This window comes from Adiantum capillus-veneris, chromosome 15, assembly GCF_014529385.1.
Source record: "Adiantum capillus-veneris isolate H3 chromosome 15, ASM1452938v2, whole genome shotgun sequence".
Classification (NCBI taxonomy): Eukaryota; Viridiplantae; Streptophyta; class Polypodiopsida; order Polypodiales; family Pteridaceae; genus Adiantum; species Adiantum capillus-veneris.
In genome coordinates, this window is record NC_140945.1 from 83,206,385 (window position 1) to 83,211,341 (window position 4,957).

Genomic DNA, 4,957 nt, shown 5'->3' on the forward strand with positions numbered 1-4,957 from the left:
ATGTAACAAATCTTTGTATGGGTTGAAGCAATCTCCTCGTTCTTGGAATGAGAAGGCTGACACTCATTTGGTCAAACGAGGCTTTCGTAACAGTCCAACAAAAAGCACATTGTATGTAAAGCGTGAGGGTGATGTGCTTCTCATTGTGGTTCTTTATGTACATGATTTATTGATCATTGGACCAATTAAGAGACATATTGCTGAATTTAAGGCTGATTTGAATGCTACGTTCAAGATGAAAGATATGGGACTATCGCATCATTACTTGGGTATACTGTTTAAGAAGTGTGATGGTGTTATTGCCTTGTGTTAGAAACGTTACATAGACACATTGCTATGTAAGTTTTGGACTTGAGGATTGCAAACCTATTGACACTCCCATGGAAATAGCTTTGAAATTGAGTCTTCATGATGCTGGTGATCCTGCAGATGTCACTCTTTACCAAAATATTGTTGGATGCCTCATTTATGTATGCAACATGAGGTCGGATATTTAGTTTGCAGTCTCACAAGTCAGAAGATTTATGCAAAGCCCAGGGTCTAAGCATTGGTAGACTATCAAGAGTATTTTTTGCTACTTGAGTGGCAATTTACATCTTGGCTTGTTTTATCCCAAGGGGGAATCATTACCGCCATACTTACATGCTTTTTCGGACTCAGATTGGGCTGGTTGTTTTGACACGCGAGTGTCCACAAGTGGTTTTTGTTTCATGCTTGGTAGTTCATGTATATCATGGTTGAGTAAGAAGCAACCTACTGTGGCCACTTCTACTTGTGAGGCTGAATACAGGGAAGTCTTCACAGCTATGGTTGAGTGTGTATGGCTCAAACACTTTATGGCTGATTTGGGTGTTGGATATGACACTGCCAACATAGCTGATTTATGCATAGCCCAAGGTCTAAGCATTGGCACGCTGTCAAGAGGATTTTTTTCTACTTGAGTGGCACTTTACATCTTAGCTTGTTTTATCCCAAGGGGGGATCATTGCCGCGAGAATTACATGCTTTTTTGGACTCAATTTGGGCTGGTTGTTTTGACACACGAGTGTCCACAAGTGGTTTTTATTTCATGCTTAGCAGTTCATGTATATCATGGCCGAGCAAGAAGAAACCTACTGTGGCCACTTCTAGTTGTCAGGCTGAGTACAGAGTTGTCTTCATAGCTACATTTGAGTGTGTATGGCTCGGACACTTTATGGCTGATTTGGGTGTTGGACATGACACTGCCAACACTATCTACAATGACAGCCAGAGCGCATTGGTAGTTGCAAAGAACCCAGTTTTTCATGCTTGCACAAAGCACATTGAGGTACATTACCACTTATGTCAGGGAGAGGCTCTCAGTAGGAGAGATATGCTTGGCTTATGTGCCAATACATGACAACCTTGCAAATATTTTCACAAAGACATTGTCTCGTGAGAAGTTCAAAGCTTTCTGCAAAGCTTTGGGCTTACTCCGCTTTGTGGATTGATCATGTCCTCAAGGCATGGCACTTCCCTTAACTTATGTGCTTGCTGTCATTCACCACATTGAGGACATGGAACTTCCCTTTACTTATGTGCTTGCTTTCATTCACCACATCAGTCCAAGGGGGATTTGTTACCATATACATGTGGTAGTGATGTGTGTGAACGCACTTAGGACCACCGGTGCATTTTTCGCCCACTAGGAGGTTTTTCCCCCGTGCATTGTATATACACCCATCATTCTAGGGCTATCCATCTTTCCATTGCACACTAAGTAATACACTCTCAGTTGTGTGCCTTGAGCTTCCTTTGTCTTCTCCAAGTTGTGTGTGTTTTCCTGCAATTCCAACATTGCCTATGGTACTAGAGCCCTAGAGTTCCTAATGTAGGTGCTTTTCTTTGAGAAGCAAACAACCCCGGGCATACAAAATAAACACACATGTCAAATGATTTTGAATCCATGTGAGAAAAAAAAAGAATGAAAAAAAGAGAAAAAAGAAAAGAAAGAAAAATGACAGAAAAAGACTTCCCTTGAGCTTCAAGAGAAAAATTCAAGCTTTTAATTGGACTTGTGAAAGCTAGCTATCTAATCAAAGTTGAAAGGCACAAATAGGGAATCTTGCATTTAGATATTCTTCCCAACTTAGCTAGTACTAGAGTGAGTGTTTTAACCCTTAGTCATCGAACTAATCGATAGACTTATCCATAAGCCAAAAACACTTGATTGATTAATTTTAGCAAAGTGGAGCATTTCATAATTATTTGCATTCACTCATTTCCAAATGTGCTTTACATTTCCCTTATCATTTATTGCCATATACTTCAACTTGCTACCTCATCAACGTTTTTCTTTTGCAGGCACATCCTTCATTGAACGATTACCATGACATGGCTTTGTTAGGGATGACAAATCTTAGGAAGGGGGGGAAACGTTAACACCATCCAACATCATCAATCATTTACCTCTTCTTTATGATCATATTTTTCATTTTATTATGTATATTTTCACAAGCACTTCACGAGTTCCAGATTGTATCTGTTATTTTACTTTACGAGCCTTGGACGGCCGGCCATTTGTTTTTGAAACCCTATGCATATAAGTGAATTGTAGATCATGTGAAAGAGGGAGATATCATTTGGTGAGAAAACCTAGAGTAGAGAAGAAGAAGAAAGAGGCTATGGAGGTGGAGGCTTAGAGCCACATGTACTTTCTTTATAAACCGGTTAAGCATGCAATGAAGTTGAGTCCTATTGCTTATCTTTTTGCTTTTCTTTCAAGTTGTGTATTAGTGTCTTGATTTTTTTGTATTAATAACTAATCGCCCTCTAATTTCTTGATTTTTTATTGTGTGTTTGATTATAGTATTGTGTACATGATTAGATTAGTGTGTAGATTAGGATTTGAGCATGCATTGCTCTAATCATCACCCCATGAGCTTGGGTGAGTTCATGATTAGGATGTGCTTACACGCGTTGGTAGGGAATGCAATGAAGAGCAATGTGTGATTAGCATAAGGTTTAGCATGTGTACAATACTAATCCCTTCCATTAGGTCTCTCTTCTCTCTAATCTAGATGGACCCTCATGATTTCCCCACTCTTATCTTACTCATTACTCTCACACACTCACCCATGTGTGATGCTTCCATGCCCTAGCCGGGTTGCTACCATCCACGGATTGATGATTTTGTTGATCTGCTGGAGCTATGCTACAAAAGAGCCAACTGTGGCCCTATGTGTGGTCATTGGGACCCTTTAATCCAAGGATCCCATCAGTGTTGGCACTAAAAATTATGGTTGACTTAGTGAGTCTACCATTCTCGTCCCATCGAGAGAGTCTTTCCATTTGTAGTCTTATTTTTGATACAGTAGGTCTAAACATGCCTGGAATTATATAATACTGATGAAGTGGGCCTCTATATCTCTCAAGATCCTTACTATCTACTATCAAATATCTCTCATCCTGTCAAATATCTTTGCCCATACTTATCAAGCATAATTACATGTGTATCTTTGGCTTCTATGTATGTAAAGTCTTGTGCTCTAACAACTCTCCAATGTAGGGATCATTACACGTGTAAAAGAGCATTTTCTCACCATTATTGTACTTGTACAACCCCACATGATTGTTGTCCATGTTTACCTGGTTTGTCTTGTTTACTCACCTTAGCTTCACATTTGGAATTTCCAACTTAGGCAACTTATCCTCAAGATCTACGTCAAAGAAAAGGAGGAATCATCAATTAAACCAACCCTCCTAAATACATATAAGTGTCCCATAAGTGGCACTTGCATTAAGCACTCTTCTTTTGCACTCCCAGGCAACCACCTTCAATGAACACATTGTCAGGAGTTTTTTTGAGCAAGGGATTGCGCATATGTACATACACATGCATGGTGCATCGAATAAAGGATTACCCAATTTCCATAGCCAGGTGGTTACGTGGGGCCCACGTGTGTACAGGTAGGACAGGGTGTACATAGTGCAGTGATTTTCACTATTATCAGTACTAGTGTGTTTTTCCTACAATAAGGAGGAGTTGGTAGCGCGTAAAACTTCTCGAGGAAGCTATCCGCGGGCCGATGACATGAGGTAAGCAGGTGCGTTAGATGGCATCGAGTGGCGTCAGGAGGCCGAACGGGGTCAATATTTGCACGTGGATGAATACGGACACAAAGTGGGTGTTTTCTTGTGATACTTATGCAGAAAGGTCATCATGAGGATCACTTTTTGGGGCCACTTCACGTGGTTGCGGGATGCATTATTGGGAAAAACTGAGTGCCAGGTGTGCGGATGATGCAAAAAGGTGACAACTATGCACTGCGAGGTCAGTTTTGGCCTGTTCGGGGTCCGTTTGAGGTCAAAAGGCCACGGATGCCCAACTAATAAAGCTAAGTGTGGGAACTGAAAAAACAGAGAGAAGACCATAAAAAATGTGGAGAAGAGAGGAGGAACAGCTGCAGGTGTGTTTTTGCTCATTTTGGAGCTTGTTTTGGCTGTAAACTGCTCATCCGAGGTTGGATTTGAGCACTTTGACATTGTAGACTGGGGTTTTGGGCCATTCCGGACGCGATGGTGCTGTCCATTTTGCCAAATTTCTCACTCTTTTCCTGCTGTTTTTCTGTGTAAATTTCTCCTATGAGCGAAGTTTCTGCTCTAGTTTGTGATTGTATCTGGCTTCTTTTACCCATATTGTGTGAGCTATTTGCCCCATTGGTGTTGGCCCAAGCTCAATTGTATATAAACATCAGAAATTCTCCTCTTTTGAGCTGAGTTTTTTGGGTGTGTGTGTGTGTGTGTGTGTGTGGAGTGGGCAAGTGGATAGTCTCTCTCCTCTCACTCCAGAGGTGTGTTCCCTGTCTCGGCCAGGTGTGTTGTGTAAGCCGAGTGGTGCCCCATAGTGTGTGTGTATATCCTTCCAAGAGTGTGTGTCGGGTCATTATAGAGGCGCTGTGTGTGTTTTCATCCCGCTCACAACGTGCTCAAATTC